Below are 18,295 nucleotides of genomic sequence, written 5' to 3' on the forward strand. Positions count from 1 at the left end.
CTCTTCACAGCAGCTATTGCTGCTTCTGCTGGATGATCTGTATCTTTTCTCTCCTGTACTTCCCCAGCTTCATTCAGCCTACTAGTTGTTCTCACTTAGCTCTCTTTTATGGTAGGCATGTAAGCAAGCAGAAGTTTCCAAATACCTGGTAAAGCTTTCTTTTGGAAATGGAAGAAAATGGGTCAAGTGTAGCAGCTAAGTCCTGATGGCTTTAACGTTGCAGAATTATTTGTTTCCTCTTTTTAGGTCTGTACTCTGTACTAGGCTTTCAGAGGAACAACAGCTCCGGGCAGTGGGGGAGCTTCTCACCCATTGATTTCAAAGCTGTCTACTATCAGTGGTGGACTTTATCACACTTCAGGGACATGGGGAAGGAAGGATGGAGATTTGACATGATTACTCCTACCTTGCCTGCTTTGCTCTTTTATCTCCTGACAGCTGCAATTTCTTGCCGCCTTGAGACCAAGGTTCTCATGTCACTAAACAAGTAGAAAAGCACCCATTCATCTTCTCCCAGTTTTTCCCCTGAGGGCAGCTGTGTTTGTGCAGGCAGGGCTACATTGTCTCAGAAAGGCAAGTGCTGCCTCTCTGCAGCAGTCACCCTTTCTCTAACCCTCTCCAGAGGTCTCTCTGACACCTGCCTGCTGCTTGAAATCCATCACTAGTAAAATGGCAGCCAGGTCACCCTCTGCTCCTGAAACAAAGCACAAAGCCTCTTTGTTGACATTAACCTCAATAATGAAAGCTGCATGTTTGTAAAGAAAAAGAGAAAAATCAAAAGCATTTGGTTTATGTGTCCTCCTTTTCCTCTTAAGCCCAAGGTCTTTGATCCATTTTGGGCTTTGCTCCAGAAGCTCATTAAAAGGAAAGTATAGCCAAGTATTAGTCTGAAAGAGAGGGGGGAAAATGGCTCATCCATCAGAAGAAAGACAAACAGTGTCAGAGACTGGTTACTAATTTGCTATTCCTTAGCAGGTCTGCTTCTTTTTAACTAAAAGGGGCTGAGTTAGCTTGAAGTTTTCTGACCCTGGGCTGCTCCCTTTCCTGGTGTGGCTATCTCCTGCATCTGTTGACTGCCTTCCCCCTCTGAGGTGGTGGACGGGCACTCCCTGGGGAAGGGACATGTCCCCAACACAAAGATGGTCCCTACAGCCACCAGCTGAAACATGGCAAATAGGTAAATTCAAAAGAGAAAATCAGCCTGAGCCATAAGCCTAGTAAAGAAAAGAAGGCTTTTCTTTGTTGAGGTTTTATTAAATGTACTTTAGGACAAAACTAATTCTAACAGTGTTATCAGACCAATACACAGCACAGTTTCTGGTAAGGGGAAAGGATTGAGGATGATGGAGAGAGAGAGCTAAATGATCCTAAATTATCTGTTGGATAAGGAACTGGCTGGAGGGCCATGCTCAACGGGTGGTGGTCAATGGAGTGAAGTCTAGCTGGAGACCTGTTACAAGTGGTGTCCCCCAGGGGTCGGTACTGGGGCCCATCCTGTTTAATATCTTCACTGACAACTTAGATGAAGGGATTGAGTGCACCGTGAGAAGTTTGCAGATGACACCAAGTTGGGAGGTGGTGTCGATCTGCCTGAGGGCAGGGAGGCCCTGCAGAGGGATCTAGATAAGCTGGATCGCTGGGCTGAGATGAATGGGATGAGGTTTAACAAGGCCAAGTGTCGGGTTCTGCACTTTGGCCACAACAACCCCATGCAGCGTTACAGGCTTGGGGATGAGTGGTTGGATGACTGTGAAGAGGAAAGGGACCTGGGGGTGTTGGTTGATGCTCGGCTGAACATGAGCCCACAGTGTGCCCAGGTGGCCAAGAGGGCCAACAGCATCCTGGCCTGCATTAGAAATGGTGTGGCCAGCAGGAGCAGGGAGGTGATCATCCCCCTGTACTCAGCACTGGTGAGGCCGCACCTCAAGTACTGTGTTCAGTTTTGGGCCCCTCACTACAAGAAAGACATTGAGGCCCTGGTACGTGTCCAGAGAAGGGCAACAAAACTGGTGAGGGGTCTGGAGCACAAGTCTTATGAGGAGCGGCTGAAGGAGCTGGGATTGTTCAGTCTGGAGAAGAGGAGGCTCAAGGGAGACCTCATTGCACTCTACAACTTCCTGAAGGGAGGTTGTGGTGCAAAAGGGTCTGGCCTCTTCTCCCAGGCAAATAGTAGGACCCGAGGAAACGGCCAGAAGTTATACCAGAGGAGGTTTAGGTTGGATATTAGGAGAAACTTTTTCTCTCAAAGGGTGGTCAGGCACTGGAATGGCTGCCCAGGGAGGTGGTGGAGTCGCCGTCCCTGGTAGTGTTCAAGAGGCGCCTGGATGAGGAGCTACGAGATATGGTTTAGTGCTTGTGGTACTAATAGGGATGGGAGGGTGGTTGGACTAGATAATCTTGCAGGTTGTTTCCAACCTTGTGATTCTGTGATTCTGTGATTCTATGATGATATAAATGCTTGTATGGGAACTGTTGTGTCCCGGCCTGAACCACTGATTGATCACCTGAGGCAAGGACTGGGTCAGCCGTGGGAGCACAGGTGAAGGCAGTTCAGCCGTGTGACTGGAAAACTGGCTCCACCTCTCCTAGACCCCATTTAAGGGCTGACTAACACTAGGGAAGGAGCATTTTCTGGAGATCCTTCCTTTGGGGGAGCTTTTCATTGTGAGCCTAAATCTTCTGTTATAGGTGAGCATTCCTTCTCTGTTTGTTCCTTTGCTATCTTACTACGATGCTCTTTCCAACTGTACTTTGTTGACTGTGCGATGCTGCAAGATAGAAAGGAAATATGGGGGTTTATTTTGGTCTAAAAGTAGCCTAAAAGGCTTTTGAACAGAAACCATGGAAGTGAAAGTATTGATTTGTAGCACTGGGGAGATGTTTGAAAAAAAAGTGGAAGCAAGATGGGGCTTTTACTAATATTTAAAAAGAATAAATGAGTTTTCCATTTATGACCTTCAAGTCCATGTAAAATAATGAAACAGCCAAATAATATTCTTTAGTTAAAAAGGGCAACTAATAAATGACAATTAAAAATGTCAAACCAATTGGAGACCTTTTCTTTGTTGAGATTATAATTTTGATAGGAAAGATAAAGTACTAACATACTTTAAAAACATACTTCAAATTTAGTTTTCATTTAGATATTTGCTTTGGGAAAACACAGTATTTTTTTTTTTTTTTTAAAAGTACATAATTAAAGTGGAACATGACCACTGGCTTGGAGAGTGAGTCGGTACCAGCGCTCCTGTGTCAGGAATGTGCCCTCATAGGTGTCTTCAGTCTGGCAGGAAAGAGCTGAACAGCAAAGGGAAGGAAGGAAGGTCCATGGGATGCTTTTCCAAATGATGTGTTCAAGTGAAATTAATTCAGGGAAGTTGTGTGGTCTCTGCTAAAGGTTCTCTTTTCATCTCTTTTTCTTTTTTGAATCCTCTTTTCATCTGAGGGCTCAAACAAATTTTGCCATTGAGTACATAGATCCCTTAGAAATGTCATTCATGTAGATAATAATACAGTTACAGGAGTTGCCTTTATCATAGTCATCTTCTCTACATACTAGAAAACACCCTGCATGGGAACTGTAGATGTGATGGGGGTAACCCTGGAAGTCCTATCTCATCCCCTTGGTGCTTGTACCAACTTATCCTCAAGAGAAGGATGCATCCTCTAGTACAGCATTAGTCCTCTGGTTTAGCAATTGAATATTTTTAGTCATCAGAAGAAGGGCTGCATTAAGAAATACCACTTGAGTCATAGGAAAACTGAACAGCAGTCAAATTTTGCTGTCCTGAGTAGGAAGCTGCACTCCCACTTCCTTCCTGAGTCTTTCCAAAAGATCTCTAACAGTTGTCTCTCTCCTGTGTTTCCGTGACCCAGAAACCTTCCCTGCTCCCTCACGAGCCTCTGCAAGGCTCCAAAATGCTCTCTGCCAAACCTCCTTTGCTGCTTCACTTAGGAAGCTGCCGGTTGAATTTCAGGGGAGTCACTAAACCTGGGCTTCTCTCAACTCTGTCCCCTATCTCTTATGGTGTCATGGTTCCTGGAAAGATGAGAAATACAGTGCCTTCAGGCTGAGGACATAAAAGCTGGTGCAGAGCACCACATCTTTTTCTATTAGATCACCATGCCTTAACAACGCACTTTGTTAGCTTTAATTATTGTATCTGCTGTAAGCTGAATGCTTAGTGTTTAGTAAAGTCATGCATGAAACCGGGCAAGTATGATTGAATCCCATTTTGCAAGCTGGGAAAGTTTAGGCTTGTTGCTGTGATGTCACATAGGGATGTGGCAAGGAGCCAAGTAAGAAGTAGGGTAATTCTTGAGCAGCTTCCTGAACAGGAAACAGCTGAGGATACACTCATCTGAGTGTATTTAGATGTGTGCATGCTTTGTAAGCAGCAACCAAGGCAGTACTTCCTGCCTCCAGCCTGCTGAGGAAGGAAGCTTTGTGGTAGGAACATAAGGTTTGCAGGTAATTCTGGCTCACAAGCAGGGAGGGAGGATGTGACTCTCCATGTGTCACTGGGGCTGAGGCAGGGGTGGAATGAGTGGAATTGCCAGCAGCAGTCCCCACTGCATGTGCAGAGAGTGGCAGCTGTGCAGCTAGGGTGTTGCACCTGGCTGGGGAGAGGGCCCTGGGCAAGGAGAAAGGGTTTGTCTGCCCTGGTGATGAGAACAACCCTGCTGTGTCTGCAGTAACCCATCAAAGAGAGGCAGAAGAGTGGCAGGGGCGGGTTTTCTGGCTGATTTAGTGCAGACCTATATGTCTGAAAGATTTCAGCTTCAGAAACCTATGTCTTCATCACCTTGGCCATCTGTCAGCAGCCTTGCTCAATGTTTTTGGATGCCAGATCCAATTCCCTGTAGGTGTTAGTCTTCTAGGGTTCCCAAAGCTATGTGCAGTCCTCAATTAAACTGGTGCCTTCTAGAAGTAGGTAGTAATAAGGAATGAGATTCATATGATTATAGGCATTATATAATTTTAAATGATGGCAATTTTTGTATATGCTGTAATACTGTTGGGTCTATAAACTCATGTGAGGTGAGAATAAAACTGTCTTCTTGCTTCCTGGGTTTGCAAGATCCATTTGTCTAATGCTGATAGAGAGCTTAAGTAACACCTAGTTTGTCTGCAATCTTACCTTGTTGAAGGTAACCTCCTGTGGTGCCTCCTGTCCCACATGGGACCGATGTGCCTGGTGCTTCAGCCAACTGGACACCAAATCAGCAGCAGTAGAGAACAGCTTGGCTCTGGCAAATGCTGGCAGTTCCTTGATGCCACTGTGTGCATCTGGCAGCAGTGCTTTCTCTGGGCTCAGCATGTCTGCTCCTGGGAGCTGGCCTGCATGCAGGCACTGGTGTCTGAGTGCCATCCCAATGCTGCAACTCATCCAGCTGCAGCTGAGACACTGTGGACTTGTTCAGCTGCTTGGCTTTCTGGGTTTCAGTCTTACTTCACTGTGAAAGCTTTTACATAGAGAATTCAATCTATCATCTCAGTTAAACCTTTAGATAATTCTATTGCACTGCATTAGAAAAGTAGGAAGTTTATAGCAGTCTGCAAATGGCTGCACATGCAATTAATGTATTATTGAGGAATGAAACAGGAGGCTATGCATTCTGGTTTGTAAGCAGAAATAAAATTATTTCTTCTGCATCCTGAAAGATTGGGTGTAGCCCAGATTTTGAGCAAAAAGTCCAGGTGATGCCCATAGTTCTTGTACTGAAACTCTCTCCTTCATCTGTGGTCTGATCCGTTAAATGAGATGTAGTGTCACTGAGAGCAATGGGCACAGAGATCTGTCACTGAGCCTCGGCAGTCATGGGAAATTGCCACTCTGCATCTGTTGGATGCCTGTGCAAGGAGGTTATGATAAGCTTGTCATTCTCTATGAGCTTGTGCAAATGATAGACCCATTTATAAGAAGAAAGCAATTAGAAAGCTAGTACCTGGACAAGATGCACATGACAAAAGCCTCAGACTGGGCTTTATAGTAGTTTTGAGTAGCAGCATCCCACCTGCTGCTATTTTGCTCAGATTTTCCCTAAGCAGAATAAGTTTGTGACCAGAGCACTGCACCTCTGTGAGTCCAGGTAATCTATCTTGAAACTGTTTCTATGGAGACCTTCGTTATATTTCTGAATGACACTGAGCTGGCCTAAAGCACTGGTCTTCCAGGGCAGCCTGGGGCAGCCAGGCAGCCAGCTGGTTTTCCTAATATTGTTCAGAGAGGAATGAACCCAGGGTCTGGACTGAGGGCAAGGGGGAGAAAGGAGGAGGAATGGTATCTGTGGATGAAAGTGAAGGCTGAATGCAATTAGTGCTAGGATATGATGTTGCACTGGAGGAAAGCTTTGGCCATCAAAAAGCCCTGGGATTATAGACTTCTTTGGGACCATGTGATACATTTCAAGGAACTTCACATAGAAAACTAAGTGTTTTTGTTTTTCTTGTATTGCTTCTGCAAGCCCATTCTTTAAATTTACCAACATGAAGAAATTAGTCACAGGCAAGCAGCAGAAATGACTGCAGAAATAGATGGTGGGTCCTTGCTTGCTGCAACACTGAAGAAGTTTTTCTGCAGAGAAGTCTGGTGCCAAGGAGGAGATCAGGCAGGACCAGGACAGCAGAGGGGAAGGTCTGCTGCTTGATGCTGCTTCCTCCTGACCCTGGTGGCAGGCAAGTGACCTTCTGCGGAAGCTAGACTGGGGCAAACGGTGCTGGGGAGTGAGCCCCACTGCCAGGACACTGAGGTTTCCATACACTGGAATGAATGGGACGCCATACAAACAGATAATAGATACTGTGACTGTGCATCAAACTGAAGGAGGATCAGTGGTGGGGATTGCTCTTACCGCAGTGTGTAAGTAATATTTCTGTGGATGCGTGAGCATGGACTGCATGATATTTTCTTCCTTGCAGAGAAGGACAGACAGTCTGACTAAAAATACAATCCAAATTCAGACCAGAGTGGATTCCTCCATAATATTGCTTTTGGCCAACTGTTCTGAATTGGACAACAGCATCTGGAAAAGATTCTGTGTCCCTTGACTGGCTAGAGAAAAAACTGTACTTGATCTTGGCAAATATCCCAGCATTCTGCAGAGCACAGAATGCTTCTCTCCTTTTTGACCTCTTTGTTGGACGCTTGAGCCAGCCAGAGTTTAGAAGCTCTCAGTTTGTTTCAACAAACTGGCTGGCAGCTGAGTTCAACAGGTGCAGGAATAAGGCGACTTATTCCTTTTCCAGAAAGGCACAGAAGAGAGCTTTGTCCATACAAGCATTGACCAGAGAAGGTATGGAGCAAAGGAGACTTCATCAGCTGCAGCCCACAGAAACTACGCTCCCTAGAAGGGAAAACCTCATTCTGAATCACCTGATAGTGCATTGTACTCTGCAGATCAGGAGACCTGTTTGCAAACTGCCCTGTACCCTCTGGGCTGCTGTATGAACAATTAGTAATGACATGTCACCTAATTTGCTCTGCTGGGGAACTCATTTCCCCCACTTTGAAGCACTGGTTAGTCATCTTTATTAGCCCACCCTTCTATGACGTAGTAGGGAAGTACATTTTTAACTACCATTGTAGTGCTTCATTGCATTAACTCCATTGAAAGGCAGAGAAGCAACATCTGTTTTGAGGGGAAGTACAAATTTGGGTAGAAAGTGCCTACTCTACTGATGCTTGGTGAAGTCAGCTACTGTGCTCTGCTGGTCTGCTTATGGGGCATGGCAAGGACAGATCCAGCCCTGCTGGGAACAGACATGAGCAGGGTGCCCATCTCTCAGCATAGCCTTTCAGGTGCTAGAGAAAGATACATTGAGACACTCAGCAATAATGCACTAGCAAAATGTGTCCAGTTTTCTACCTACCCCTTGCCTGTGTCCTGAGCAGTGCAAGAATTTGATTTCTGTGCTGTTGAGCAAGCTGGCTCCCAGCCCAAAAGGGTGAATCATAGCACCATCTTATTGCAGCAAGACTTACCTACAGCTGCTCACTCATCAATGGCATGTCTGAGAAGCGGGATGGCCTCTTTGCTCCACCTCCTAACATCCTTCAGGCTTTGAGCAGGTGCACTCTCTGCTGTGCTGCTGATCTTGTCAGGAAAGCTGCAGGGCAATCAAAATGTGGGTGCTCCTAATTAGGCAGTCCTTTCATTGTATGCTGAGGTGTGTTAGCTTATACAAATCATGTGCCTACACCTAAATAAAGTGGAGAACCCTTTTTTGTATCAAAATGACTATTTTGTCTTACGTGGCCAGCCCTTTATTACCCCCTGGTGCTACTTGATCCTAGATGTGTATATCCAGTTATGTAGGTATACGGGCTTTTCAATTTTTCTTTAATTTAAATTCAATTTTTAGAAAGAACAAGATGAGCTCCAAGTAACAGAATGTGATAACTCTGGAATATTACACAGCATTAATCTCAGAAGTGAGTGGGAGCAAGACACTGAGGAATGCACAGCCTGAGAAAACTGGGGAGCTGTGTAAGTAGCAGGAACAGATAAAAGCAGACAACTTGGGAAGATACTTAGAAATGAAATATCAGTGTAAAGAAGACAGGAGAGAGACAATGCAGGGTGCTTTTAGGGCTGACCTTTCAGTGATGCCGGCAGCTCCATTCTGGATGTGGAATTGTTTCATGGGTTTGTTGTTTCCATGCTCTTGGAAAACTATTGTCTAGGGCCTGACCTCATGGGAAATGCAACTACTTGACACAGCATGTCCAAGAAAAAAAATGAAAAGCAAAATATGGAATTCAGTGGTTGACTTTTCCTATTTTTAGCTTGCTGCAAGTTATCCAGAAATGCTTGCAAGTTATTATGGAAGATTTAGGAAGCAGAGGGTTTTGCCAGTTATTGCAGAATTTTAAAAAGCATGTATGCTGCATTTTGTGCAATAGCTTATGATCTGTGAAAAGATACCTGTGGAGGCAACATCACTAACAAAGTTTGTTTTTAGGCAGTTGCATTAAATATTTCTCAAGTAAAAGCTGAAGCAATTGATTCCCAGTGTTAAAGAGAGGTATGGAGTGAAGGACAGAGATCCAGCACACACCTGGCTCTGTGATGAGGGTCAGAGGTTGTGAAATTCAGAAATTGGACTGCAGCTGCATTGTGGCTTGCATTTCTGAGCCCTCCCATAAGGAATTCCATGGCTACTGTTTGCAGAGATGACTGCTGACTTGGCAGGGCTTTGCTAGCAGGATTCACGTCTCTGAGGGTCTGCCTGTGTTACAGTCTGTGGCTCTCCTTGGTTTCTGTTCTGTGCAGACACGAAGAACTCGATTTTGATTTCCTCTGAAGCAGTCTGGCTTACTGACTTCCATTTAGTTGCTCTTTTTGGATAGCTGAAGCTGTCCCTAACCAAATCATAGCTCCATCTGATGCACACAGGCTCCCTCTTTCTTCTAACTGCTTTTAATGCTCAGGGCTTGTTAGCTCCCCGGTATATTGTATTTTTTTTTTCTAGTCAAAACAGGAAATCGGCCCAGAATTTCCTTGCATGAGCTCTGAGTGCCAGAGAAGCAGGTGTGGCAGCACCAGGGTTCTGGATGTAAAGTGCCAGAATGTCATAGCCAAGGGATTTGCACTGTATTCAGCCAGGAGATTGTCGTCTGCCTATGCTCAGGCACTAATTGCTAAAGAGAATATGTGTATGCGACACATCTTGTTTCTAATCATGTAAACAAGTATTTTCCTGGCCTTGGAATTGGCAGCCAAAATGTGATTAAAATTCAGCGAGTTTCCCCCTCTCCTTGATAGGAAGTGGTCCCAACGAGTCAATGAAGGCAGCTGCACTGGCCAGGGCTGTGACCCAAGCCACAGCCTGAACAATGAATTCTGTGAAGGAAGAAGGGCAAACCTCTGGAAATTGCCTGTTTCCTTGGAAGATGTGAGGAGCCTGTTGCTTAGAGGACCTCACTGCATCTCTCGAGCAAGGAAAAGGCAGTGCTGCCCCACAATGGACAAAAGGGGTGCAAGATCCCAAGGTCTCCTTCAGCGTCAGATTTCCAACTTCAGGTGAGGAGGGACTTGAGAAGAGGCAGTCATTCTTTGCTGATCATTTCTGCATCAGCTTAAATCTGCACTTCGGGGTTCCTGCTGATCAGACCTTGAATACTGCAGTGTTTGTTCCTCTGACAGCTATCCCCATCCTTCAGTGATGCAGAGGAGTGTGACATCAGTAAGTGATGGCGTGCAGAGAGCTGGGTTGTGCCCTCTGCAGTGCCATCAGCAGAGCCTGCTGATACTCGCAGCCTTTCAGTGATGCACAGAGGAAATTATATTTTACTGGTAGAGGTTGATGGAAATCACTATGTACATTTTTTTTTTTTTTTTTTTCCTTTTTTTTTTTTTTTTTTTTTTTTTTCTTCTTCCTTCTTTCTCCTTTTTTTCCTCTCTAGCCTCTGGGGCCCTTTTTCCTCCTGTGATCACCTAGGAATTGCTGTAAATTGCTTAAAGTCCCATGCTGCCACAAAGGACCTGAACACTGGCAATGCCCATGAGGCTCCTCTGCTGTCTTCCTGCTTGCAGTAGAACTTTAACTTTACCAGGTTTCTGTGGATTTGAGAATGCAGAATGGATATCCATGTTACCTTGCTGGCCTCAGCCAGTCAAAGGGTTCAAGCTCATATCCTAAGCAGATGCTAATTTATCTTGGAGGGCTTGCACCTTTGGCAGATGTTATGCATTTCACTACATCAGAGACTCAGCTGTCAGCAGAGAGGGCAACATACATATTCAGGGCTTTCTTTAATGTCAGCCATCAAAGAAAGTGTCTGTCACTCAGCAGTATCTGCTTGAAATGCTGTGGGGCTATTGGTAATGCAACTCAGCTATGCAAGTGGGGATCTTCCTTGTAGGCTTCTTGAATCTCACTCCATTCATCAGAAGGGCTGATTTCTCAGATCTTTACTCGGGGAGACTACTCACTAGCAAGATAGACAGTGAATTCACAACCCACTGGGTGTGGTGCACTCAAATCCTACAGGGATAATGAAATGTAAGCCTTTCTTTTGGAAGTGGCTTAATGTGCTTCTTGAAGTTTGTGATAATTTCTTATTTACTCAGGCTTCCTGGCTTGTAGTTTCATTTTTTGCCAAGTCCTGGGGGCTTGAGATGTTGAGTAAAGGCTCTAAAGAACAGCTTAGTGGAGTGGCTGAGGGCCCTTGGTGTGCTCAGAGCAGGCTGAGGGGAGGCTTCATGGCAGCCTACAGCTCCTCACAGGGAGCAGAGGGGCAGCATTCTCTGGTGACCTAGTTTTTTGGGTAGTCTTGCATGGAGTCTGGTGTTGGACTCAGTGGTCTTTGTAGGTCCCTTCCAACCCAGGATATTCTACCATTCTATGGCCTGTTTGCTCCCGTCTGGGGTTATATTCATTCATGATTACCTTCTTCCTCAGGTTTAGAGGTTTGAAGGACTTCTATTGTGTGACAAAACTCTGATGGCAGAGGTGCCCAATCTTGAGCAGTTGCAACAGCAAAAAGCACGGTAAGAGTTTGTTGCTAGGAGTTGGATTCAGAATGAGTTTTTATTATGAATGCTATGCATCTATCTGACAGCGATCTGTACAGAGCAGTGACAGTCATAAATCGTCACCAGCAGGCTAGCAGCAGGGCGTAATGCTGAAGCAGCTTGTCTGCCTCTGGCTCTCAAGCAGGGACCTGGCGCTGCCAAGTGGAGTGGCTGGGCTCAACCAGCATCTCCCTTTGGTGGCACAAGTGAGGCCTCAGGCAAGCATTTGCTGTGATTTTCACTCTGGAGCAATGGGTGAGCACCTGCTTTGCTGCAGCTCCATCGGGCTTGGTGAGCCAATGTACTCAAGCCATGCCCAGCTTGGCACACCAGAGCAGCAGTAATACAGTGCAACACTCCTTGTCAGCCCTGCTGGGCTATGAAGGCCCAAAGACTAGAACCTGTGCCCAGTAAATAGGACAGTCCAAGTCTTGCTTAATTTAGATGAAAAACACTTGGACTCATAAGTCCCGTGACACAGAGGAGGGTAATCAGTCAACAGGGTAAGGAGGAGGGTAATTAAACAGAAAGCACTCTCCTTTTGAAGCTAGCTGTCTTGCAAGGAAGACTGGATTCATGAAGGCCAGATGGCATGCAGAGCAAGGTCCCCATCAGTACCTCGTTAGTGGAGCTCAGAGAGGGCAGGGTCCCTGATGAGTGCAATAGGTACTTTTTTTTTTTTTTTATAAAAGTCACTGACTGACTATGATAAAACAAAGTCATTGATACCACTGTAAAATTTCTGCAAAAGATTCAGAAAACCTGAATTGTACCAAATGAGAGAAACTGTCAATTTGAGAATTGCCTGATACTATTCTACTAAATACAGTACAATAGCACTGAAACAGTACTTATTTCAGAATCAAGCTGAACCTGAATTCTGCAGCTCTGGCCATCTCTCCACACCATGTAATTATCCTGCCGCTATTCCAGCAAGCTATTTATACCACCCCCACTCCATGTAGGTTGCAGCCTGAGCCTCTGGGGCCTGGTAGGCTGCTCTTGAGAGGATGCTTTCTTCTAGGAATCAGGACACAAAAGCTGCCGGTGCGTATTGTTCACCACTTGCCAGTGAAATGGAAATTTGAGGACAGGGAGCAGTATGGAGGCAGCATTTGTCACTGATTCGTGTTATCTTTTGCACAGAAAGGGCTCTAAAGCATCACATAATGGCAAGGGCATAGGTAGATGCATACTGGGAATAGAATAAAAATAAAAAGGGAGCAAAATCTACAAATTCTTTTGAACTGATTTAAAAAAAAAACAAAAAACAAAAAAAACAAAAAAAAAAACAAAAAAAAAAAAAAAAAAAAAAAAAAACAAAAAAGGTAATCTTGGAGGCACTTCCTCCAAGATGGGGGGAAGTCCAGCTTTTCTGTAGCATGTGCCAGCCTTCAGGAGCTCTCATCACCTGTCTTATGACTATATCCTCTCAGTTAATGGAAACAGTCTGGTGATAAAACTGAATACTTGTGAAAATTGATTATTTTCTCACCTTTAGCTAGCATCTTTTAGGCATTTAACTGCTTAAGTGCATTCTGTGCCCTATTTCTCTGTATCCTTATGTGAATTTTCTAGATAGAGTAAGGCTCTTTGGGCAAGTGAGTTCAGACAGACCAAGGGGAGCTTGCTGCTAGATTCTTCAGGCATTTCAACAGTGCAGGATCACTGAGCATGAGGTGTGCCTGGAGAATACCTCTGGTGTAGGCAAAATGTCTTTCTGAACTGGCACAGGTCCTTTTTCTTTCAAGCAAAAATAAGATCCATGGGTGACATTGCTCTCTACATGCTCTAAGACAGCATCCCAAATGCTGCTGTTTATCATACTCAGTGGAAATCCTATTAGAAATGTCTGTGAAGGCCGAATGCTGATGCAGCTATCTCACAAGCACAGACTGTTGGTATAGTCAGTCCATTGTGTGCCAGCACCGTATATAACTATTGGCCTACTTCAGACCTGCAAGACAGAGAATGATTAAAAAACTGCAACCCATGATATGCAGCACAGTGTTTGGTGCTAATAATGGCCAAGAATCACAAATGAAACCTGTTTTGGGGCCAGGAAGGGAAATAGTTGTGCAACAGCATCACTTCCTACTCAAACGCTCTTCAGACTGGGAAATAACCGAGGTCTGAGATAAGAATCGTGGGGTGAGGCTGATACACACTGAAGTATGTTGACCATAAGAGTTGTTTTGAGTCCTTGGTTGTGACTTGTGTGATCTCTGTCTCCTTTCCTCCAACATCCGTAGTAAAGCTGGTAGATATGAGTTTACACTCCTGTTAGACAACTACTTATGAATTCTCATGATGTATTTGTAAGTCACTGGAACCAAAGTCAATATTATTTCTGATCGTGGACATCCACTTTTGAAGGCCTGCTTCAAAATTAATGTCTACTTTCTTATGTTGGTCCACAGAGTCAGAAGCTGAGGTTGGTGGTACGGCAGAAGAGGCTGAACCTTCCCACCACTATTTCCTTCCGTATTGTTGGCATGTGACAGATGGCAGCATAGGCACAATCTGTCAAAATGAAAGTGAAGTGTGGATGAAGCAAAGGTGTCACTGAATTCCTCTATGCAGAAAAAATGGCACCTATTGACATTCATTGATGCTTGCTGAACATTGATGGAGACCAAACAGTGGATGTGAGCACACAGTGAGGCAGTGGGTGGTGTTTCAGCAGTGGCAACAGCAACATAAAAGACAAGCCATGTTCCAGATGGCCGTGCACAGCTGTCACACCACTAAATGAAGAACATCTCAATCACCACGTGAACTGGTGGATTTCGACCAGAGTATTGTGTACAGAACTGAATATCATCTTAAATGTGTTGGAAACAATAGTGACAATATTGGAATATTGTCAAGCTTGCAGCAGGTGGGTATCATGAATGCTCATATTGGAACAGAAAGAACACTATGCAAGTTTGTCAGGACCTACTGAACCAATACAAGGCTGAAGGTGACAGTTTCCTGGATCACACCATTACTAGTAACAAGCTGTGGTGCTACCACTATGAGCTGATGTCAAAATAGCAATCCATGGAGAGTTGTGAATTCCCCACTGAAGAAAAGGTGCACTCTGCAGCCTTCAGCATTTAAAGTGATGTGCACTGTCTTTTGAGACAGAAAAGGGACTGGAGAAGAGGAGGCTCAGGGGAGACCTCATTGCACTCTACAACCTCCTGAAGGGAGGCTGTGGCGAAGAGGGATTTGGCCTCTTCTCCCAGGCAACGAACAGGACATGGGGTAATGGCCACAAGTTGTATCAGAGGAGGTTCAGGTTGGACATAAGAAAGAACTTTTTCTCTCAGAGAGTGGTCAGGCACTGGAATCGCTGCCCAGGGAGGTGGTGGAGTTGCTGTCCCTGGCAGTGTTTAAGAGGCGTCTGGATGACCTGCTGCGTGATGTGGTTTAGTGCTTGTAGTGGCAATGGTGATGAGGAGATGGTTGGACTGGATGATCTTATAGGTTGTTTCCAACCTTGTGATTCTATGATTCTAGGGGTAATCCTTCTTGGAATTTCTGGAACACAGACAAACCATCTACTCTGAGCACTACATCACAGTGCTGGCTAAGTTGATGTTTGAACTTCCAGAGTCATGCCAGAGAAGAAGACAAGCTTTCTCTTGCAACACGATAATATCAGGCTTCATTCTAGTTTGAAGAACATGGAGCACATTGCCAATCCTGTCTGGACTGTCCTACCACACTCACAATACAGCCTGGATTTGGCACCTTCTGACTTCGTCTGTTTGGGCTGATGAGAGATGGACTCATAGGTGACATCTTCCTAGCGATGACCTCATCATAGCAGCCATGAAACAGTGGGTCATCTCTGCTGGTGCAGATTTTTACGAGCACAACATGTAGGCTCTTGTTCATCACTGGTAAAAATACACAGCTAATGATGGTGACTATGTTGAAAAACAGTGTTTTGTAGCTGAAAATTTGCTCTGTCAAATAATGTTCTTCTGCTGTTCATATCTGTTTTGCTTTCCATGGAAATAAATAGGAGGCAATGCTTCCAGAGCAGCCTATGTATATTTTTATCTTATGGACTATCTTCATCACAGTTGTAGTAAATGCATTTTAACTTGCCTGAGTATTTCCATTATCACCCAGTCTCTATTTTTTTTTCAAACTATAATTTTACATGAGACATCAGCAGCATGATACCTCAGGATATTATTCACAGCAAAGGCATCTCAGTTGGGAACAAAATCCCAACATGCTCTTCTCTACTGTGTTTCTCAGGGCAAGCACAGTACTCTGGAGCAAGGACAGCAAGAGAACCTTGCAAGTAAATGTGGATGAGATACAGCTGGGAACTGCAACACCATTCACCCTACTTTTGCCTTCATTTTAGTGAAAAGGGTAAGGGAAGCAATAGTGAAAATTCAAAATACACAGAATCCAACCTACCTAATTATAGGCTATTGCTGAAAGGGGCTCTCACACCTCCTCCCTGTTTCCACATTTCCTCCTCCACATTTAAAAACATTTTTAGAAAAGTGAAGGTAATGAGCACAGTGAGCTGGTCTGACTCAGCCAGTAAGTAGCCTTACACTCACCAGATGTAACCAAAAACAGAGCAAAACAGATGTGGAGCTAAGATCTTGTATCCAACAACTATTGCCAGTATTTTGGGTTATGCATAGGATGAAATTGCACACTAACCTGGCGTACAATCCATGTTTTGGTTAAGCCTTGTGTTACTGGAGCTCATTCATGCAGCAGATAATCCTTCAGATGAAGTCTTTAACCCACAATGGCTGACCAAGAATCGGATGCAGTTCTCTGACAGCAAAAGATGAGAACCCTACAAGGGTTGGTTTGTATCTGTTGGTGGGCCTCCTCTAGGGCTTTGCATAAGCCAGAGGCATCTAACGCCTACTACCTTTCCTTTTAAATCCTTTAGATGCGGTGCTGGCTGACTCAGTGCACATCATGGGGTGACTGTTCACATGCAGGTGTGTTGGGCTTCACACTGCTTCTCACAGGAGGCAGCAGCCCTAAGGCAGGAGCACCTGCATATGCACACGTGCCCCGTCAGAATGCTGCCTCTTCCCGCAGTCTGGCCACAAGTGTGAAGAAGTAACACGGAAGCAGGGATGATCAGGCAAGCAGGACTTCTTCCTGAGGCACATGTGTGGAAGAAGTGATTTTGGCTGAAGAGTCCGTGGGTCCTGTGTCAGGCAGCAAGTGCAGCTGCTGCTGCTTAGGTTACAGGACCTGCCTTGCAGTTACAGCCAATATTTCTGTTTTCCAGCACACAGGAGTTTAGCTGTTACCCTAAACACCTGCCTGCACAATAAAACAGAAAAAAAAAAAGAAAAAAAAAGAGCTGTCTGGAAAGGATCCATAAGAAAAAATATTGTTCAGAATGTTGCTGATCTACTGCAGGTAAAGAGCTCTATGAGCAGGATAGCTGAGAAAGAAGCAAATGGGGCAGCCATGTTTTATGGCCTCTGTTGCCCCCTCCAGTCCTCTGGTAGCAGTTGGTGCTCTTTTGAAAACAACCACCTTGGGAAAGCTTGTACTGATAGTGTCTCAGGCTCAATTGTTTGACATGTGTCTGATCTACACTGGAAGTAAAAATTGGGGGTCAGAATTTCCTTTTTTTTGTTATCTCCAGCTTTCCATCAGAAAAATAAAACCTGTAGAGGAGACAGACAGCTTTGCAAGAGCTGAAGCGAGCACTTAGAGTAACTCAGAGCAATAAGCTGGGAAGGGCTTCAGAGTATAAAATGCATCTGTAACTCTGCTTTCAGCAACGCGAGCACTTGCAGACTGTTTGCAGCAGTAAAACCTGGGAAGAAGCCCAGATCTCCCCTTAGTGGCAAGGAGGGCACAGTCTCCCTGCTGTACCCTGCCCTGGTTCACTTGACCCAGCTCTGTCCTGCTGCATCACCCTCCCATTAAAAGGGGCTCAGCCCCAGGAAGAAGCTGAAATGCATGGCTGTCATGCATTTTTAAAGCCACATCACTATATTAATAGCCAACAAATATCATCATTACCTATCACCTACTGATTATTTTCTCAGGCCAGCTAGATCAGGCACCTTTGGAATGGTAACTTCATACTCAGTGTCACTTTCCTGAGGAGACAATTTTAGAGGCAGAGTGGGAGCCAAGAGAACAGGGACTGTGTCCCAATGGTCCAGAGCAGGCTCAGCTTCATACCTGGATGAAACAAGCAAGGGGCAAGCTCTCCTAAAGATATTCCTGCTGCCTTTAAAGTCACAATGGAAAATGCAGCAAAATGACACACTTATCAACCCTTTAATGTCCAAAATAGATTTTTACACTCACTTTTTCCAAACACATTTTTAAAGCGAATGAAAATTTACCAAGCCAAAAGCCTTGTCTCTCCTACCTCGGGGAGCTTTGCTTTGTGTTCCCACTGTGCCTCAGGGACCACATGCAGAAAATCATGGCAGCTGCTGGACTTTGAAAACTTCAGGCATAAGTAGCAATACAGTGATGGCTGTGTTCATCTGCTCCACAACTGAGTATGGAATAGGATTTGGTTAGAAATGATCATATCTTTTCAAAGGATTTAGAAATTAAAAGACACAGCTCGGTCTCTTTGAAATAATAACTACGGAGCTGAGGCATTTTGACTACAACCATGCTTTAAACAGGGAACTAGAAAGACCAGATGACAAATTTGTGTATCAGAAACACATCTCCCTGACATGTGGAAAATCTTGGTTTGGCCAAGAGCCTTGCCCCATCCTGACACTCATACTCTCTCCCAAAAGTTGGG

The sequence above is a fragment of the Lagopus leucura genome, unplaced genomic scaffold (assembly GCF_019238085.1).
Source record: "Lagopus leucura isolate 7727_CA_CO unplaced genomic scaffold, USGS_WTPT01 Super-Scaffold_1, whole genome shotgun sequence".
Classification (NCBI taxonomy): Eukaryota; Metazoa; Chordata; class Aves; order Galliformes; family Phasianidae; genus Lagopus; species Lagopus leucura.